The 12,621-nt window shown below is 32.3% G+C and overlaps 1 non-coding gene across 1 annotated transcript; it reads left to right on the top strand.

The window, feature by feature from the left end:
• Positions 1-10,607: 10,607 nt before the first annotated feature.
• On the top strand, positions 10,608-10,681 carry TRNAV-AAC (transfer RNA valine (anticodon AAC)). Its single transcript has one exon. It is a non-coding gene; the product is annotated as a tRNA-Val (tRNA).
• The last annotated feature ends 1,940 nt before the right edge of the window (positions 10,682-12,621 follow it).

Genomic DNA, 12,621 nt, shown 5'->3' with positions numbered 1-12,621 from the left:
GTGGTTGGACGTTGAACGCGTGACGTTATACACTGTTTTTGCACTGGTGAATTGAGACAAAATAAAAATATAAGGACCAAATTGAGACTATTTCAATTACATGTGACATGACAGTGACACATGACACCGTCATTGTCATGTCACACTGTTATTGCCACATGGTGCTATGTTTAGTTTGATATGTGGCAATCTTTTTAATTTTTTTAAATAGAAAAAAATAAAAATATTTAAAAAAAAAATTGTGAACTGACACGTAACACCCTCTTTAACTATGTTAGTATTGTACTAATGAAAATGACCTGATTGGCTCAACTTTTTAAAAATATAGATCCAACTAAGACAAAAAAATTGAGAGACCGATCTACGACTTCCAATAAAAACAAGGATCACTAGAATAATTAAACCTTTAAAAAATAATATATATTTATTGATACTACAAATTGTTTACACTATAATATAAAATAAATTATAATGTAATATTTTTGTCTTAAACAAATTATATTTATCTTTTTTATTTTAATTTATAATATAAATATTCTTATGAATATTTTTTAATATTTTTAGTATGTACATAGAAATTGGCCTAAAGTTTTAAATAATTATATTTTTAATAAAATAAATTAAAATATTGCACTTAATAGTTTATTTGTAAGGTTTAAATTTGATATTTGTAATAACAAAATCATATTTCATAATATTATAAATTTTGTTTATTTGTAAGGTTTAAATTAGATATTTGTAATAACAAAATCGTATTTCATAATATTATAAATTTTGCTTATATTATTTGAATATAATTTTTTCCATTTTCAACTTGAAAATTTAAAGTTTAAGACTTTTGTAAGATAGAAACAAAAAATAAACACTAACAAACTAATTTTTTTAAGATATACCACTAATGTATTTATATTGTCATTATTGGAGTCTACAAATATATATTAGACATACATTGATTAGACAAATCTAGCAACATACACTAGAAAAATATAGCAAAAAATATTATGAGTCTAACAATATACACATTAGACGAATTTGTACATACATTAATTAGACGAGTATAACAAAAACTATTAGACAAGTCTAGTAATACACAATAAAGGAGTATTTACATACACTAATTAGATGAGTATAACAAAAAAAAGTATTAGAAGAGGTATTTCTTACATTGATTAAATGGCTTTAAGCATATACTTATTAGATGAGTAAAAAAAACATTAAATGAGTTTGTCGACGCATTGATTAAACAAGCTTAACACTATACATAAGATGAATATGTCCATACAATTAATAAACAAGTATAGCAAAAACTCTTAAATGAATTATTCCACTTATTGATTAGACAGATTTAGAAATACCCATGAGATGTTCATATACTAATTAAATAAGTCTAGCAACAAACACTAATTAAACGAGTTTGTTGATTCATTGATTGGATGACTACGTCTATACACTAATTAAATAATTCTAGCAACAAACACCATACGAGTGTGTCTATACACTGATTAAACAAGTCTAATAGTATACATTAGACAAGTTTGAGTATACACAAATTAGACGATTTTAGTAATACACATTAAACGAGTTTGTTCACTTATTAATTAGGTGAGACTTGCAATATACATTACATGAACTTAAATACACACTTATTATATGAGTCTAACAATACACATTATATGAGTGTGTCTATATATTGATTAAATAAGTTTGACAATACATATTATGTGAGTTTATCGATGTATTGATTAGACGAGTCTAGAAATACACATAAGATAAGTCTTTCATACACTAATTAGAAGAATATAGTAAAAAAAATGACATGAGATTGTCCATACAATAATTAGATGAGTATAACAAGAAATATTAGACAAGTCATTTCATACGTTGATTATACAAGTGTAACAAAATTTATTAGACAAGTCTGGGAATACATTGATTAAATGATGAAAGCAAAAAACATTAGATGAGATTGTCGATATGCTAATTAAACAAGTCTAACAATCCGCATTAGACAAGTCACTGATATATTTATTAGACAACTCTAGTAATATACATTAGCCAACTCTTTGAACATATAAATTACCCAAGTTTAATAAATATTAGACAAGCCTGTTGATTTACGACTTAGATAAATCTTGCAACACACATTAGACAAGTCTGTCTATATACATATTAGATGAGTATAACAAAAAATATTATATGAGTCAATTCATACATTGATTAAATGAGTATAAAAATACACATTAGACAATTATGTTTATACACTAATCAGACGAGTTTGTCCATACACTGATTATACCAATCTAACAATATACATTAGACAAATATGTTCATACACATATTAAATGAATCTATTAATACACATTAGACGAATCTATCCATTTTATGATTAGGCAAGTCTTGCAATATGCATTACACAAGTTTTTTCATATACTAATTAGACGAATTTAATAATACACATTAGACAAATATATCCATATACTGATTAGACAAGTCAAACAATACATATTGAATGTGTTTGTCAATACATTAATTAGATGAGTCTTACAGTTCACATTATATCAGTCTATTCGTACACTAACTCATATTTTTAGTGAGTTAACTCTACACATGTTAAGTTGTTAAGTTTTTGTTATCACGTACTCATAAGGTTCCCTATTTATAGGATTGAACTGGTTTTAGGTTGTTACGTTGTTGTTTTTTACGTGCCTATTTTACTGCCTTGTAGTATGACACTTTAAGCTTTGTAGTTATTTTAAAGGCTTATATAAGCCACCTCTGTTTATTGAATAAGAGATTCTCTTGTTGCATCATTCTGTGTCTTGTATACTCTGAGTTACTACATTTGGTATCAAAGCTCCATAAGGGGCCTTGTACAAAGTGTGAGTATAGAGTGTTGTGAGAGAACCACAAAACATCCAAGTGTGAAAATACAGTACGTGTGAAAAAAAAAAAGATGTCTACCACAGAGAATTTCGTGCAACCGGCCATACCAAGGTTCGATGGCCATTATGACTTTTGGTCTACGACGGTGGAAAACTTCTTACGAAGTAAAGTATTGTGGCAGCTCGTAGAAGAGGGCATACTAGTCCTTGAAGCCACATCCACTGAGGTTCAATTCAAGAATGTGGCTAAGGCCAATCTAAGGGATCTAAAGGTAAAAAATTACCTATTCCAAGCTATTGTTCGGGAGATTTTGAAACCATATTAGACAAAAGTACATCGCAGGCAATCTAGCAATCCATGCAGAAGAAATATCAAGGCTCAACGAGAGTAAAACGTGCTCAGCTTCAAGCATTACGCCGTGAGTTTGAGCTTTTAAGTATGAAAGAAGGGGATAAAGTATATGCGTATCTAGGACGCACTCTTAGTATAGTTAACAAGATGAAATCAAACGATGAGAAAGTAGATTCTAGCACGATAGTTTGCAAGATACTCCGATTGCTAACTGCAAAATTCAACTACGTGGTGTGTTCCATTGAGGAGTCTAACGACTTAAGCACTCTCATCATTGATGAACTTCATGGCAGTTTGCTCATCCATGAACAAAGAATGTGAAGTCTTCAACTAGAGGAACAAGTATTGAAAATAACTCATGATGACTGATCTGGAACAAGCCTTGGCTGTGGTCGTGGTCGTGGGAGAGGTCGAGGACGACAACCATTAAACCGAGCACTCATTGAATGCTTTCACTGTCACAAGCTTGGCCACTTTTAGTATGAATGTCCCGAGTTTGAAAAATAGGCTCACTACGCAACATTTGACAAGTCAAAAGAAGCAGAATATGAGCTATTACTAAAAACATAAGAGGAGATTGTCAACACCCAATTTTGTCCGGGTAAATAAATAAATAATAATGAAATTTATTTTATCTTATTTATTTTTTATGTTGTTCTGTTTATGTTATTGTTATTTTTATTTTTATTTTAGGTTATTTTGTTATTTTGAGCCATTGTATTTTATTATATTGTATTGTATTTTATTCTATTTTATTATATTGTGTTTTATTTTATTTATTCTTATTTTATTCTTGGTTATTCTAATTTTATTTATTTATTTAGAGTTATTTTATTTTAGTCTGTTTTATTTTATTTTGTTTTATTTTATTCTATTTTTATGTTCTTTTACTTTAATTCATTCTGTCAAATGTTAAAAAAAAGAAACAAAACATAAAAATGTCAGTCCAATTTGAGCCAACTTTAGCGTTTTGGCTTTTTGGTTCCATCACGCCTTCTCCCATTCTGGTGGGAATCTTCTGCTCGCCATGCATGCTATGCATGCTGCATCTACACTGTCTTAGCGGACCAGAACAGGAGACTGTGGCAGGAAGCAACCATTTGACGGAGGTGGCTGAATGCACGCAAGGAAGACGCTTTTTATCAGAATTCCTGACTGGGAGAAGAGATATTTGTCTTGTGGTTGGCAAATGGAAGAATGAAGAAGGTGTGAACAGACCCCTAATGGGATTCTGAATAAAGAGTCTTTGGACCTAGCTATTGGGCCGCGTCCTTTTCCTCCTGCCACATACACAACTCCATTCACACCCCCATTTCGTTCGGGCTTAGGCCCACTCTATTTATGCAAAAAAAAAAGAGAGAGAAAGAATTAGGCTTGAGCACACTATTTCGGGATGCACCTCCAGTTTTATCCTTACACCCATGACAGATACAAAGAAAAAAAGGGGATTTGGGCCCAAACTAAAGAGCCTCAATTTTACTCCGCACCTCTCGTTTTTATCTCTGCACCCCTATTCTTATTGGGATGTTCTCTTGCTTTTATTTTATTTTTATGCTTTTATTATTTGTTTCAGATTTTATTATATGTAACCCCTTGTATGATAGCCCCCCACCCCTTTGTTTTATTTATATCTATTGGACTTGTTTGTTTTGTTTTACATAAAAATTACAAAAAACTAAGAAAAAAAAAGATAAAATATTAAAATTATAAATATTTTAAAGGTTAAGCACAAGTGTGATCGCTCGCATCGTCCTTGTGCTAAAAACCTTTTCTCTTTCTTTTATAAAAAAAAATACAAAAATATATTTTAACGGTCAAGCACATGTGTGATCGCTCGCATCGTCCTTGTGCTAAAAACATTTTCTATTTCTTTTATAAAAAAATACAAAAATATATTTTAACGGTCAAGCACATGTGTAATCGCTCGTATCGTTCTTGTGCTAAAAATCTTTTCTCTTTCTTTTATAAAAAAAATACAAAAATATATTTTAACGGTCAAGCACATGTGTGATCGCTCGCATCGTCCTTGTGCTAAAAACCTTTTCTCTTTCTTTTATAAAAAATACCAAAAAAAAATATTTTAAAGGTTAAGCACATGTGTGATCGTTCGCATCGTCCTTGTGCTAAAAACCTTTTCTCTTTCTTTTATAAACAAAATACAAAAATATATTTTAACGGTCAAGCACATGTGTGATCGCTCGCATCATCCTTGTGCTAAAAACCTTTTCTCTTTCTTTTATAAAAAATACCAAAAAATATATTTTAAAGGTTAAGCACATGTGCAATCGTTCGTATCGTCCTTGTGCTAAAAACCTTTTCTCTTTATTTTATAAAAAAATACCAAAATATGTTTTAAGGGTTAAGCACATGTGTGATCGCTCGCATCGTTCTTGTGCTAAAAACCTTTTCGTTTTCTTTTATAAAAATATACCAAAAATAAAAACCTTCAAAAACTAAAAACATCCATTTTGAATAAACAATCTTTCAGCCATAAAAACATCAACACTTTCAAGCAAACAAACAATTTCTCAACGAGAACTACGTGATCCTTGATTCTCCATCAAAAGTGGAGATACGTAGGAGCAAGGCTAGTTCTTGTCAGCTTCACTTCCCTATTATCCAAAATCATTTCAAAACAAATTTTCAAACAATTTCCAAACAAGTTTCTCAAACAGATTCAAAAGAAGTATGTAACCCTGATTTCTCATTTTAATGAGAATACGTAGGAGCAAGGTCAATCCTTGTCGGGCGCAAAAAACTAAAAAATATATTTTGTTTTTTAGACTTTTATTTCAAGGGATAGTTAAACATTTTGAAAACCACATCACATTCGCGTATTTAGTTAGAGGTACTGTCTTAGGGCAGGCGTTGTAGGGTGCTAATACCTTCCCTACGCGTAACCGACTCCCGAACTTAGAATCTGGTTCTTGTAGACCATGCCTTAACATTTTATGGTTTTTCCGTAGTTTTCCAGAATAAACTATGGTGGCGACTCCAAAATTCTTTTTCAAACCCGTCGTTCCTTTTTTGGATCGTCGTCCCGTCGCGATTCCGGTTGCGACAGAGATGACACAATTTGTCCAAGAGGAAGACTGGTTTTTGGATTCCGATTACAGTAATCACATGATCGAAAAGAAGCTTTGGTTTACAAAAGTGAGAGAAGAGGGATTTAGTCGATCTGTTAAACTCGGAAACAACACAACAATGGTTGTCACTGCGAAAGGTAGTATTCAAATTCAAATTAATAGCACCTTTCATGTCATCACCGATGTTTACTATGTTCAAGAGCTTAAGACCAATCTCTTAAGTCTAGGGCAACTCAAAGAGAAAGGTTTAGCTGTTCTATTTCAAAATGATACGTGCAAAATATACCATCCAGATCGAGGACTGATTCTTCACACCAACATGAAAGGCAACCGAATTTTTTATCTGACAGCTTCAATGACTTCTCAGCCTCTCAGATGCCTTCAAACTGAGGACCCTTCAGACAGGGAAACACAATTGTGGCATAGACGCTTTGGGCATCTTCATTTTAAAGCACTAAACATACTTGCGAATAAGCAAATGGTGATCGGTCTACCACAAATGAAACTTCCTCAAACACTATGCACTACCTGTCTTGTGGGCAAGCATCATAGAGACATTATACCAAAGCAAAGCTCACAGAGAACTTCAACAAAACTTCAATTAATTCATGTCGATGTCTGTGGTCCGATCTCACCTGCCTCACACAGCAACAAAAGGTGCATATTAAACTTCATTGATGATTACTCAAGTAAAACTTGGGTGTATTTTTTACATGAAAAATCTGAGACTTTCACTGCATTCAAGAGTTTTAAAGCCTGTGTTGAGAAGGAAGCCAACACCCACATCACTTGTCTTAGAACAAATCGTGGTGGTGAATTCACATCCAAGGAGTTTGAGAACTTTTGCTCACAAGAAGGCATCACTAGGCAATTGACAGTTGCCTACACCCTTCAACAACTGCACCATCATGAATGATGTACGAGCTATGTTACACGACGAGCAGGTCCCAAAACCCTTTTGGCCTGAAGTGGTGCGCTGGTGTATACATGTTCAAAATTGAAGCCCCACATGTGCCATTGATCAGCGAACACGAGAGGAGACATGGAGCAGAATCAAAGCACGAGTTGATTATTTTCAAACATTTGGTTGCATTACTCACGTGCATATTCCAGATCAAAAGAGAAGCAAGCTTGATGACAAAAGTCATCCATGTATTTTGCTGGGTGTAATCATGAGTAGGGACGTGATGTTTGAAGAAGATAAAAGTCGAAATTGGAACGAAAACACAAGAAGCAAAACTGAAGTTCTAGATTGGGAAAATGAAGCAGTCACAGTAGACCCAGTAAATAAAAACGCAGAATCTACATCACATGAAATAAAAACTAGTGATGACGAAGTACACAAATCAGCTCCCAATTTAGAACTCATTGATTCCTCAACAGAAGTTTTGGCTCCATGATCACGAAGACAACCTGCGTGGCTGTCTGATTACGAAATCACTTTTCCAGTAGAAAAGGAAAGCTTACTAGCACTGTGATGACTAAGTCTAGAGATCCTTAGTCATTCAAAGAGGCTTGTACAAATCAACAATGGAAAAAGGCTATGAATGCAGAGATGAAGGGAATAGAAAAGAATCATATGTGGGAACTTGTGAATCCACGATAGGGGGTAACACCCATTGGTGTCAAGTGGCTTTTTAAGACCAAGTTTAATGAAAGTGGCCACATGGAGAAGTACAAGGATAGACTAGTGGCCAAAGGCTATGCTCAACGATTTGGAATAGATTTTACATAAGTTTTCGCCCTAGTTGCAAGACTTGACACCGTGAGACTGATATTAGCTCTAGCTACTCAAAATGCATGGGAAGTAATGCAACTTGATGTCAAGAGCGCCTTCCTACATGGTGAGCTTCAGGAAGAAGTGTATGTCCAACAACCTGAAGGTTTCATCAAGAAAGGAAAAGAAGATCACATCTACCGTCTCAAGAAAGCACTATATGGGCTTAAACAAGCTCCAAGAGCTTGGTATAACAAGATCGAAGCTTACTTTGCCAAAGAACACTTTAAACGATGCTCCAATGAACACACCTTGTTCACAAAAAGCATTCACGATAATATTCTGATTGTTAGTGTCTATGTTGACGATTTGATTTTCACTGGCAATAGCAAATACATGTGTGACGAATTTAAAAACTCAATGAAGGCAGAGTTTGATATGACTGACTTAGGCAAAATGAGACACTTCCTTGGAATCAAAGTTATACAAAGTAACACAAGAATCTTCATTTGTCAAAGACAATATGCTCATGATTTACTAGCTCCATTCAACATGACTGAAAGTAACTCAGTGCGAAATCCAATTATACCAGGCACAATTACTCTCTAAGGATATTGAAGGTGTTGTAGTCGACGCTACCAAATTCAAACAAGCTGTTGGGAGCCTCATGTATCTAGCAGTGACCCGACTAGATTTAATGTTTGAAGTAAGTTTAATTAGTCGATACATGTCAAATCCAAAAGAGTCACATTGGGCTACAGTAAAACGACTATTAAGATACCTTAAAGGAACCCTTAAATATGGTATATTCTATCAAAAGGAAACAAAGACTGGTCTCATAGCTTATAGTGACAGCAACTATGCAGGTGACTTACATTATAGAAGAAGTACCTCTAGAGTAGTTGTTTTGATTAGAAATGGAGCAGTTTCATGGATGTAAAACAAACAACATGTGATAAGCTTATCTACCATCGAGGTTGAATACATTATCGTAGCATCTTGTGGCTGCCTGGTTTAGCAGAAAAGGAAGCAACTGAAACTTTACGTGACAACAACTCTACCATTCAATTATCCAAAAATCTTGTCTTCCATGGAAGGAGCAAGCATATAGTAGTAAGATTTTATTTTCTAAGAGTCTTGGTTAATGATCAAGTAGTTTGATTAACATACTGTTGTTCCAATGAGCAAGTAGCTGACATAATGACTAAAGCAATGAAGCTTGATCAATTTGAAAACATCTGACACATGCTTGGAGTTACAGCAGTCACTGAAATAAGCTAAAATACAGTCATTTAGCTAACGGGAGGGAATGTTAAGTTGTTAAGTTTTTTTTTGTTAAGTTTCTATTTTCACGTACTCATAAGGTTCCCTGTTTATAAGATTGAACTAGTTATAGGTTGTTACGTTGTTGTTTTTTACGTGCCTATTTCACTACCTTGCAGTATGGCACTTTCAACTTTGCAGTTATTGTAAAGGCTTATATAAGCCACCTTTATATATTGAATAAGACATTCTCTTGTTGCACCATTTCGTGTCTTGTATACTCCGACATTTATACATATACTTTATGTTTTTAGAATATCTACTTTATTTCTGCACATATTTTATTATTTATTTTTTACAAAATTCATATTTATAATTTTATAAATATATTAACTTTATAAACTTATAAGTTATTATAAAGGCTTATATATTATATTCAAAACTAAATTATAAACTCAAAAATATTTATTAACTTTAATGTCTCAATAAGTCCCTATTTTTGTTCAGAATCTCAAATAGGACCCTTTCTTTTTTGGCATCCCAATTGGATCGTTATTTTTGTAAAATTGAATCAAATAGGACCGTTCCGTCAAATTGATCAGATGGCGTTAAATAGGGCATGTTGACTGTGTAGTTTTTTTGTTACGTGGCATTAAAAAGTGACTGAACTTTTTTTTTAATTTTTAAATTAAAAAATAGAGTTTAAAGTGAGGGCAAAGTTGGGAAAGCCCCGCTTAGGAATTTAGGTCTTTTTATTTATAATTGAAAAAAAGAAATTGATTAGGGATACAAATTAAAAAGTGATCCCTAATCAATTTCTCTTTTTCAATTATAAATAAAAAGACCTAAATTTCTAAATGGGGCTTTCCCAACTTTGTCCTCACTTTAAACTCTATTTTTTAATTCAAAAATAAAATAAAAAAAGTTCAGTCACTTTTTAATGCCACGTAACAAAAAAACTACACAGTCAACATGTCGTATTTAACGCCATCTGATCAATTTGACGGAAAGGTTCTATTTGATTCAATTTTACAAAAATAAGGACCCAATGGAGATGTCAAAAAAGAAAGGGTCCTATTTGAGATTCTGAACAAAAATAGGAATCTGTTGAGACATTAAACCTTTTCCTTATGTGATCTCTAATTCTCTTTTAGTAAACACACAAAATAGCATCAGACACGAATTTAATACTAGTTGTTTCCATAATCCAATAAACGTGTTAGATAATCATTTTCATCCATTTATTCCATATTATTTGTGTATAGCAATTTAGTAATATTAAAAGTGTAGAAAGATTCCGATATTAAGGTGTCGTGGTGTAGTTGGTTATCACGTCAGTCTAACACACTGAAGGTCTCCGGTTCGAGTCCGGGCGACGCCAATGGATTTTGGGTTGGGCTTTTCTACTTTTACTGATGTTTCTTTTACTAAGCCCATTATAGCATTTCTATGTTCAACCCAGTTTCATGTGCTTCTGATATATAGAAGCATTTCTTTTATAATGTTTTTTATTTTTACCAAAAGTTTGATAAGTGGAGGGCACACTCCTGATACATTCTTATGCTTTCAACAAATTATTTTGAAAAGAATATATCATCCCAAGAAACTACACTATCTCTCTTGAAGTTAATAACATAATATTCTCCTTTTTTGCTATTTTTTAAATTAACATTCTCTTTTAAGTAAATATCATTCACCTCTTTTCTATCTTTAAATGACATTTTATTTTATTTTAAAATATCATTTTAACTAAACCTTAAATGATTATGAAAATTTAAAAAAATTACAAAAGAAAAGAAATTAAAATTTGTTATAAAGTCAATAAATGTAATGTAGTTGAAAAAAAGAAAAGAAAAAGCAACATTTGATGGAAAATTGTACTAGAGAGGGAAACAATAAGTAGAGAATAAATAAAGGTTATAAAAGGATAAGAGTGAGATGTTAATAATATATGTATTTAATATTGAAGTACTGTTTTGTCGGAATGAGCCCATTACAGGATTCCAAAAGTGGACTGGATCAGGGTGTTCCACTCCCATTGATCTGTATCATGGGCTTGTCAAATATAGTATTGCACCAACCTAACCCGAAAGGAGAAACAGTAGAAGAAGCAGCCTCAACCTCAACCTTTTGCAGCTGGAACAACTACAAACCACCAATAATTGTTTCACTCATGCCAGCACAATCATTCCACACTCCCACTAATCAACCTACAAATCATGTGCACATTCATTTCAACAATTGTCTCACTACCTTCTCACATGTCCCACTCACAACATTAAAACTTCACCCTTCCACATGCCATTCTGCAGTACACTTCATTTCTTCTACACTACCATTTCAAGATCATCCTTTTAGCAAAATACTAGGATACACACATTTTTTCCCCTATGGGCTATTCAACTCAACTCACAAACCAAATATACTATCAAATATCACTACAACTAAAGTAATTTCGGTGCAAATTTCACTTTCATCTTACCAAAATCTTCAACAAGAATCTCGTTGTGACTTGAAAGCTCTTTATTCGAATTTCTTGATGTTGAAAAAAAAGAATCTAATTACAAAAAGATTCTTTAAGTATGAATGATTATTAAGTAAATATTTCTTAAAAAATATATAATTATATTTATAAGATCAATATAAATTTAAACTTATATTTTGATTAAAATAATATCTCAAATATAATAAGTAATTAATAATCGAGAATGATACATCATCATAAATAATCATCATGATATTAAACTATTAATATTAATTATAATAAAATGATATTGTCCTAATAAACATAAGTTTGAAGTAATCCAAAATAAAAATACTTAATAGATCTTGTGTTTAAAATTCTGTTATTAATCTTATATTAAATCAAAATATGATGAACTGTGGAGGCATTCACATAATCAAACACAGGATTATGTGTTCAAAGAAGAAAACAATCTATGAATCACATAATATTGGAATTAATTTTTGTAAGTGCATTAATTGACACATGCCACCTTTTCACCACTAGCTTAACCTCCATAACTTTCTTTTCATCACTAAACTCTGTCATGCTCCTCTGTCTGCTGGTGTAACATACAACTCCGCACTCAATTTTTGCTCCCTACCGAAGGTCCATGCCTTCTTTGTACTTTTTCTTGATTTGATACATTAAACGCTATACTTGTTCTTCACAAACTTTTCTTTTCTAAATGGAATCGTAGTGTTATTGCATGTGTCCTTTAAGCAGGAACCTAAACAAAAATCAATTAAAATTATAAAGTGTTGGGTACTTATCCATTTTCCACTATAACAAGGGGCATTGCTGTTCATGTGTAGAGA

The sequence above is a fragment of the Vigna angularis genome, chromosome 1 (assembly GCF_016808095.1).
Source record: "Vigna angularis cultivar LongXiaoDou No.4 chromosome 1, ASM1680809v1, whole genome shotgun sequence".
In the NCBI taxonomy this organism is placed as follows: Eukaryota; Viridiplantae; Streptophyta; class Magnoliopsida; order Fabales; family Fabaceae; genus Vigna; species Vigna angularis.
Note: the sequence above shows the minus strand (reverse complement) of the source record. Positions and strands in the feature narration are given on the sequence as shown.